We start from the raw sequence: 10,000 nt of genomic DNA, 5'->3' as shown, positions 1-10,000 counted from the left end.
TTCGAACAAGGTAAAAGCACGATTGTGGCCTACGTTTCAGCAAAGAGAACTTGCTTTCCTCAGGGCCCTGAGGAAAGCAAGTTCTCTTTGCTGAAACGTAGGCCACAATCGTGCTTTTACATTTTTCGAAGTTTTTCTTCTCATATATATATATATATATATATATATATATATATATATATATATATATATATATATATATATATATATAACACAGACATAAGAGTTGGCAGTCAAAAAAACCTCGGAAAGCAAAGGGGAGGATGTGGTAGGTCATTGAAACAGATAAAGAATTTGGAAAGAAAGTGCAGAAAGTGGAGGGGAAAATCGCCCCGCCGGTAGCGTAGTGGTTATCGCACCAGACCGGTATTCTGGAGGTCGTGGGTTCGGATCCCACCTGGCGGGCATTTTTTCTCCTCTTTCTTTCTTTCCAAATTCTTTATCTGTTTCAATGACCTACCACATCCTCCCCTTTGCTTTCCGAGGTTTTCTTGACTTCCAACTCTTATTTCTGTGTTATTTTCAACGAGCCCCTCATTTCATATTCTGATTCGCTACATGCATAGCGAGGGCCTCTGTTCTGGCAGTCTTGGTGTCATAGGAAGCTTAAGAGGGTTTACCGCTGGCCGACCACTCTCGACATGTCGTAGACACTCGAGTAACGGCCCGGGGGTTAAAAAGAGGGTCCCCTTCACCCCGAGTAGCCTGAGTGGCGCTGGCTACCACCCCCAAGCAGAGGAAACAAAAAAAAAACTAAACATAAATACCCGAGAAAGTGGAGGGGAAAATCGCCCCGCCGGTAGCGTAGTGGTTATCGCACCAGACGGGTATTCTGGAGGTCGTGGGTTCGGATCCCACCTGGCGGGCATTTTTTTTCCACTTTCTTCCTTTCCAAAGTCTTGATGTGTTTCAATGACCTACCACATCCTCCCCTTTGCTTTCCGAGGTTTTCTTCACAGCCAACTCTTATTTATGCGTTATTTTCAACGAGCCCCTCATTTCCTATTCTGATTCGCTATATATATATATATATATGATGTATTGCAATACAGCTGTTGACCGATGCTACAATGTCGCTTAAACATATCAGAAGAGGCCGCCTTAGCGGTGATCCCCTTTTAGTCTGCCTTTTTCCTCACTGTTACTACACAGGTAATGCATCTGTCAAGTCACAAAGCTATCCCTTAGTTGGCCTTCGTTTTCCTGGTTACAACACTTCTTGTTGTGAAAAAATGGGAAAGCGAAACGAACTCTGTGGCTCGGTGGCCCGAAAGACTAACAGGAAGTTAGATGAAAGGGAATTGGAGGCAAATTTGAGAATGGCTGAGCCCTGCAGAAAAAAAAAAAGATAAAAGGCAGCCCTTTCAATGAGCTGAAAAGAATTGGTCGGCATCCTGCCCTGCGAAAGTTGATGCCCAAAAAAGCTGTTGTAAACCGCTACAAATGGTGATAGAGGACGGTATTAAATGTTTCTCGTCGTCTCGGTGGGCTCTTCGGTTGCGCTCGGCTAGTGTCACTGGATAAGGGTACAGAGTATCGGCACTCTTTTCTCCTATTGTTTCGCGTCGCCGCCATGACCATTGGTCAGTTCGCGTTACTTGACATTTGTTTACACTGCGACGGTTCATGGACGCCGCCATTTTGGTTTTTATGCATTATAATCGGTGAGCACTGGTAGGCTTAGCTTGTTCTCCTTGCTCTGCGGCTGCGACGCAAAGTATTGAGGATAGCTTGCAGTTGCCCGTGAGTCAAATTCACGGACAACTGCACTAAATTTGCAATAAAGCTTCTGTGAACCTTCACCAATATTTTCTCTTTGCCTCGTCGTGGCAACGGGTTCTCCGTACATCAACGTGGCTAGTATTTCCCGATGCCTTGTGACGGTAGGGGTTTGGAATAACATCTAAACACAGCGATCTTGAGGCTCGCTATGTGAGAGAACAACAGGCCGTATCTATGAAATCCCAGGTGTACTTGGTCCCGACCAAGACGTCACGCGTGCCACCGGCGGGACGAGCTACAGGAGGTTCGAACGTGCATGCAGTTGCGTACAAGGGACCTGTCGGGGCACTGGTGTCATGGTCGAAGCATGAGTGATCAACCCGTGGCCCGTCTGGCTTCCAGCCTGCAGGCTGGGTGGCTGCGAAGAGAACTTCTCCAATGCTTTTTTGGCCTGCCGGCGCCGGCTCTCAGCGCAGACGTGATTGGGCCATTACAGCATCCAAGATAAAGATGCAACACAGCCACAAAAGCCATCGACCAGAATCCCCAGGAACGTTCTCATATATCTCCGGAGGCTGGCGGAGATGCGAAACCGACGGTTGGCGCCAACAACAACAAAAAAAAAAACCAAGAAAACCACCTGCGCGCGCATGGCCTACGCCGGTGCACGCACGCGATAAACGCTTGTTACTCGTCGGCGATTCCAAGCACGTAACATATGGGAATAGCGGCTGCGCGACACTATACTACTCGACCCACGACACGCCCATGGAGCTCCGAGATTAGGGCGCATATTGGAGGGCTTTTTCTACGCAGTCCGCGTCCCTCACATCTGTGCGTGTGTGCTTGTTCCGCGGTTTTGCGCGCAGATTTGCCAGTCTGCGGTCTCGAGCGAATCTTCCGAAGAGAAACATAGCTCGATCCAGAAAGGGACGAGCGGAACGCTGCCAACATTTCAAACGACGACTCCACGAGCCTTTAAGCAGATGCGGAAGCCGACAAAGCAGGGAGGACGGAGAGGGGACACTTTCCATGTTCGACCTACGCGTGTGTTTGCTTCTCTCCGATTGTATACCTCTCATCGCATGGCGGTGCGCAGGCGATTAAAATGGAAGAGCCGTCCGACTAACACGAGCCTTCTTTGTTCAAATGAACCGCCGTCGCGGTTAGACAGCGACGATATCACTGCCGGCGGCCTTTTCCGCCAAAGGCGAGACGGAGGGAGTCCGCGCAGAAGGACGACGACGCTCGTATACACTCGCGGGCAGTTAACGAGTGGCCCGGCAACACCCGACCCGACCCCATCTTCTTCTGTCGTAATAAACAAGGAAAACAGGCACGGCCGAAGCAAAGAAAAAGAAGGCCGCGCCGTTCGAGTTCTCGCCGAGCGTCTGTCCCGAGCCTGCGGCCGCCGCAGTGAACGATAATTGTCCGGCTCCCATTTCGGATGCTTGCCGGGAGAGAAACACGCTCTTTTCCGAGTCAATTATATCAACCGGCGAGCCGGGACCCTCGCTCCCGGACACCAACCGATTTTTTACGACGTCGCCGGGCAAAACGAAAAGAGCCGCCGGGTCCCGGCAGCGAACGACAAACGACGAAGAACGCCTCCCCGCCCCGACGAACCGAACAGCGGGGGAAAACGAGACGCAAAACGGGTGGCCGAGGGAATGGCGCGAAACAAAAGCAAAAGGCGCCTGTCACTTGGGAGCGGAGCGTTTCGCCGATGGCCGGCAGTCGCGGCTGTTGGTCATTCCGCCGAATAAACAGCGACACGCGAGGCACGACCGCTTGTGGCCGAGGCGCCGCCGCGCAAGCGTAATAAACTCGGGACCAATATGGCCGACCGGGGGGACGGAAAGTGCGCGCGGAGCCGGGTGCGCTCCGGTCCCGACAGACGGCGGTCGGGTCGCGGGCACCACTTGGAACCGCGACACGAATATCCCCTCCTCTACTACGTCCGGAACGATCCGCGGCGGATGATGCGTGCAGGATGAGCCGGAGAAAGCAATTCGTTTTTCGCGTCGCACTGCCAGCGGCGGCGTACGCCGGGCTTCCCCTTTGCGAGCAACGCGATAAGCTAATGTAAGTAAAAGAAGACACGCGCCCCGCCGCTTATCGCCGCACCCGGGCCGAGATTGCGTCGAGTGCTCTCTTTCGATAGATCCCGCGGGACAGTGCGCCAGGCTCCTTTTCCCGTCTCCTTCCAGCTCCGCGGCGCTTCCGTTGCCATGGGGACATCCCGAGGGAGAGGCGGGGCCACGCGCGATTGGCTGTGCATCCCGCGAGAACCGCCATCTTCTCCCCAGCGTGGAGCGGGGGCAAGCGCTGCGGTGGTGCCGCTTCGATTTGTTGCACCCTTCCAGGCGCAGTTTATTTGGGTACTTTTGCCCGGGCCGTCGGCGGGGCGTAACGGCGGTGGTCGGTCGCGGATGAATCTCCCATCCCGGTCGCTCATTGTTTTCTCGGCCCGCTTCTAGCGAGCGGTGGTGGGAAGCGCCGTCGTCACCGTGGCCCGCGAGAGAGCCAGCCGTGTTTGCTTTGCGCTCGTTGTAGGCTTTGGGCTGCCGAGAAGGGCGCTGCTCGGAGTGGAGAGCGGGCGCGTTTTAGGGACGGCTGTCTGGGATCGCGTCCGCTGATGGTGCCGCCGATTGAGCTACTCGAAAGACGGCACCCGGCGATATGACGGCCCAACGTTCGCACCGCCTGGCTGTTTGGGTCGGCGGCAACAGTCGCAGCATTGAGCGGGGGCACTCAGCGCTCCTAATTTAACTTGCGGGCTTCTCTTCTGACAGTCGACACGCGCGATGGAGCCCGGCACTGAAGTGCACTGAAAAAGATGAGCGTGACGACCCCTTCAGCTGTCTGTTCTCGGTGTCTACCGATTAAAACTTGTTTTGGGCAGTGCTGTACAATCTCCTGAATCCCCGCTAGAAATTCGACAATGGTACGTGGTTCGAACAATTTACGGTGCACTGTTGTGTCTGATAGACTTTAATTCGTCATTGATAGGGAACAATTATTGTTTGTAGGCCTTTTGGTTCAAGACAAATCATTTGGTTCAAGACACTATCGGCAACGAACGAGGACCTACTTGATGTTTCAGAAATTGATCTTTGTAAATGGTGTTAAGCTTCACGAGTCATTGATAAGGTGGCGGGTCTTGGACGGCATCGATTAGGCGTAGCTGGAGCGATTGCTTGAAGGAGACGCGATGCATGTTCGTTGCCGCGGGCCAAATACTTGGCGGTTTTCCCTCTGCTGGGTAATTAATTATTTGACTGTTAGTTTGAAAAGTGCAATGACTCACGTCACGGAAACTTTCCGGTAGAAACAATTACGGAAAGATTGGACCCAATAAAAGTTTACTTTCGGGCAATTGTCGGGCAACCGTCCTGCAATAAGCATACAGTTTTTGTTTGAATGAAACGCCTTTTCGTCGTCTTTCTAGAACAAGTGGGAGACGCCAGAAGAGAGCGCCGTTTTCTGAGGAGTGTCCCCGAGTTACGCTCCAGGAGTGCTCTGCTGTCGTGAGGCGCTTGAGGTGCATGGGGGTACGAATAGGCTTTATTTTAATGCAACTTGCAGGCCGTTTGCGTTGCCATCATTTATATGAACATTGTATGTGGAACATCAGGTTCTATATGTGAAATAAGGAGCCCTAATTTCCCGAATAGCGCTTGATTAGGGTTTCAATACTGAAAGCCACGAAAGTAGGATAGATCCCAGAACCCTTTTTGGGCTAACCCATATTTTTAGGATCAAACTCCAGACACTATACTCCAGGTTACGGCAAACGACCACATAATGGAAAAGCTCTTGCCTTCACTGGTGTACGCAAAGGGGAAAGGGAGGAGGAATTCTTGTTGAAAGCTGCGCGCGATGATTACCCGACCTCCGTGTCTGCTCTCACCGTGACGATCACCCATTTTATTTTATTTTTTCAATTCTGATGCAAACACAGAAATGAACAAAACAATCGGAAGGTCCCAGTAGAGCAGGTGATGGCATATCGACGTTCTCTTTATTTGTAACTTTTAATTCCTGGTTTAATAGTATTTTGTATCCGTCTTATTGCATTTTATAATTCATTTTATTGTTTTTGCTATTCAGCTGCTTTTAATGTCCCCCCCCCCCCTCATAAAATGAAATATTGACTACAACACTGCTCCCATCTATGAATTAAAATCGTGTAGTTTGGCCAGCACTTCACCCCTGCTTCGGAGAGGAATTCTTCGTAACGCACCTTACCTTCTATGCTTATAAAAACTGGAGCCAGAAATTGGCATTGCGGAAATACTTACCCCATTTAGGCATCGGGTAGCTGCATTTCCCGAAATTGTTGCTGGGCCGTGGCTGGGCTTTACTTTCAACAATCGCTGGAATTTGTTATTTACCTCGACAACAGGACACTTTGAAGAAATAATTATTTTAATCGCCATGCTGGATCACTTTGGCTAGGCCTTGCAGCACTACTGAGCTCCAGGGAACGGGTTCGACTCCCGGACGCGCAAACAGTTTTCCTGATGGAGGCGAGAATAAACAAAGAAAACATGTCTATGATAGTTCCCTGCGCGTAAAGATCCTCAAGTGGCCTAAATTTTATTCTCCACAGCAGCGCACCTCAGGGCTCAGGTGTGGGTATAAATTGTTATTCTAAGATTTTAAAATGGGAGTTTCTTAAGCTATGCTTTTAATGTGTCGTCACCCCACGCCAGAGAGTTTCGGGTACTTTTCTGAATTCTCGCCCCCCCCCCCCTCCCCATAAAACATCTTAGCTTAGCTTAAGCTGAAAGGAACTAAGAAGGAGCTAGCTGTTGACGAGTATAGAATGCAACCACTCAGAAACGAGCAGGGTAACGTTACAGGCAGCATGGATGAGATAATAATCAGTAATAATGCTGCACCAGCTGCGCGCTGTAGCAACGCTGTTGTAGGCGACAGCTCCCAGCTTATCTTGCGAGGTCCCAGATAACTAAGAAGGAAGTAGAAAAGGCACTCACGGGCATAGAGTTTCATACTAATATATACTAGAGGGAAATCTGGCGCCACTGTCTAGGAGAGCCCCGCTTCCGCGAGCGTGCCGTCATGTACCGAGCAGGCACGTTCCACTTGTCCTTGGCATGGCTCACGAACAGGCTGAAAAGTTGGCTTTGGCTGCAAAAATGCAACAATATTGCTACAGAAAGTTAATCAAATTTGTTCTGTTATTATAAAATTAAAGCTCCAGAAAGATTTATTTGTCAGGGATTATTTAGAAGCTTCATGGAAGATGAACAAAAAAACAATGTTACCCCTTTTGGCTTCAAGACGAGAAAAAAGCCATGTGGCTAACCAAGCCAAGGAGGCGAGGAACGTCGCTAGCTGCAATGGCGCCGCCCACGGCGGCCCGCGAATGCAGCGCCAGATTTCCCTCTAGTATATATTAGTATGAAACTCTATGCTCACGGGCATGAAACGACGGAAATCTGCAGATGACGACGACATAACAGCCCACCACTTAAAGGGACACTGAAGTGAATTTGTCAAGCTCCCGTTTTTGCTTGCACTGCGTAGACTGGCTCAAATTAGCACACTTTTCATCGTTTATCCGGTTGACAAATCGGTAATTATTTTACAAAGCGTGAAAGAAGAAAAACTACCATGCGCGGTTTGCGGCGGCCGCACCAACTAAAGCTGCAGTGTGACGTTGGGATGAGGGGGCACCGTGATTGGACGATGCCCAAGGTGAGCAATCAAAGAAGTTTCGGTTTCGGTTCTGTAAAACAACATGTTGACGTCCGATGGCGTCGTTGGGTGGACATTCTCAATATCCCAGTAATCGTAGTACCGCGCTTCTGCCATGTTGTCGGCTGTAAAATGCATAAGATAAGCCTCCCAGGACGGCTTGGAATCGTAGCATTCACTAGCCGAGGCCTACGCAGTGCATGAACGCCCTCCGCGTCCCCGCAGACACACAAATGCATGCGCTTTTCCCCCATATTTGGAGCTTGCCTATGCCTGTATCGTAGAAAGCGTGTTTGCACCAGGTCAAGGATCTGTTGATTCTGGCCTGTGCCCACTGCCCGCAAGCAGTCGGTGCTTATGGCAACAGCACGCCAACGAGAACTCGCTAGCGCGGCGCCAGTGCCAGGCTGCGCGAGTTCTGCGGACTAGTTCGTGGAGCAGTGAACGTTGCGGCCCAAAAAAAGGTGAACTCGGTATAGAAAACATCCGCGAAAAACGAAAAAGGTAACTTAATAAAAAAAAAGCATATGTACCCGCGAGGATTCGAACTTGCGACTGGCAAAACACTTGCGATAACATACCTTGCACTCCAAACAACTAGGCCACATGCGGAGGCTGCCCGATGGTCGAAATATAAGGTATATAATGTATAACCAGTTTACACTTTTATTTATTTTTATTTTTTCAAGTCGCTTAGTTGACTATTTGTTGTATTGCGCTCGTGCAGTAAGCGTCCCCCGAGTTTCCACAATAGCTCACGTCTAGGAATTGCATTTCGTAGACGGAAAAGCGTTCGCAGATGCGTAGTCGTACTGCTGACCGCTGTGCTTGTTCGCCCAGCGCAAAAAAGTGCTTCCCGCACCCTAGGTTTACGCTGTACGGTAAAAAAATTCCCCCGCACCTCCCCGAAGGGAATCGTGCAGAAATGCGAACGCATTGGGTGCACCGATGAGTGTGTTGCGAGTAATGGCGTAATTAATGACGAGAGTGTGAACGTAATCATTTATTCATCAGCACCTGTTTGTGTTATCGTTGTACCTGACGGCCACAATCACTGCCTTGTGATCGCTAGAGTGCACGGTCAAAGGGTCTTTGAGAAGCATACGCGCGTCACAGTTTCGCGTAAAGACCAGATCAATGCAACTCCCGTGAATGGTAGTGGGGCACGTGTTGAAGCCGGCAGAGAGGCACTGCATAGAGTGCCTGGTCTGCATGTACTCGACCAGCCACTCGCCACTCTTGAAGTCGCCAACCAAGACTATGGGGTCAGAGGGTTTGGAGCGCACGCGCACACTTTCCATAGCCGCGTCCAGCTGCGCGGCAACGGCGTCTCGAGCGAGGTTGGGCGCGAGGTACACGGTCACCACAAAGACTCCGTCTCCGGTGTAGGCAAGGGTGTGCAAGTCCTTGTACGGAAACGTGTCTCGAACGGGAGACGTGGCAACGGCGTGCGATATCATGTTCCCATACACGTTAGACACGAGACTAACACCGCAGTACTCGCCGTCCTTGCCGCTTCGAGCAAACTAGTACAGCTCGCTTCAAGCGCATGCGTTCGGCATTGAGCGCGGAGAGATAACACCGCGGCGGGCGCACGCCGACGGAGCACGACAACCCCCGACTAATAGCGCTTTCCATTGGGCAAACAGGAGCACTTCTAACTGCACCCAAAGTGCTCTCGCGAGTTCTGGCGTCTTCCAGTGGTTGGGCAGGAGCAGGGGCGTTGTGTTTCATTGGTCGAGGAAGATCACTTTTTTGCCGCCGTAAGCAGCCGAGAGCAGTTCTCGGTGCTCCGTCGCCAGCGGCGGAGTAACAGGGAACGCCGAGGAAGTCACATGACCGCTTTTACGTCATTTCTGGTTTTATCCCCGGGCGGCGAGGAAAAATGGCGGAATCCAGCAGCCGCGATAGTCGCTCAGTGCGTACGGCAGCAGCTAAGCGCGTCCGTCTGGACGATGCTGCTACTTTTAGATGATGAAAGCACCACAGATTCAAGCGCAAACTCATCATCGGACAGCAGCAGCAGCAGCGACGACGACGACGATTTGACATTGCATGAGTTTATGTGCGAGCACCTGTTCACCCCGCCGGAGCAGCGACCGAAGGTAGAGTCGTATCTGGAAAAGACGGCGGAGGCTGTTATCGTTCGCAGCTAATTTTTGCGAGATACGATGGTGACCCTATCATGGACATGAACATCCGCTCGTCTTCTTCATTCGTCGCCATGCGGAAGGCAGACACAAAACCACCGGCACGTATCTGGCAAAACTGGCGAGGAACAGCGTGCGGACAACACGAGCGCGCGAAATGCTCCGGGAAGCGAGAGCGGGAAAAGTTTGGTCACATGACTCTTGACATCTCGCCCTCCCCCTCTTTTCACTGCTCCCGGAGCAGCGCGAATGTTTCATTCGCGGAACGAAAGCACACGTCTCCGTTGCTCCCGTGTGCTGCCCTGGCTGCTCGCTCCACTTGCTCCTGTTCTCCCAATGGAATTCGCCATAAGAAATGCATTCGCATTTACGACGACGACGACGACGAAGGCAGAACTACG

This window comes from Haemaphysalis longicornis, unplaced genomic scaffold, assembly GCF_048455015.1.
Source record: "Haemaphysalis longicornis isolate Haplotype H1 unplaced genomic scaffold, Haemaphysalis longicornis Haplotype H1 scaffold_1, whole genome shotgun sequence".
NCBI classification, from domain to species: Eukaryota; Metazoa; Arthropoda; class Arachnida; order Ixodida; family Ixodidae; genus Haemaphysalis; species Haemaphysalis longicornis.
Note: the sequence above shows the minus strand (reverse complement) of the source record.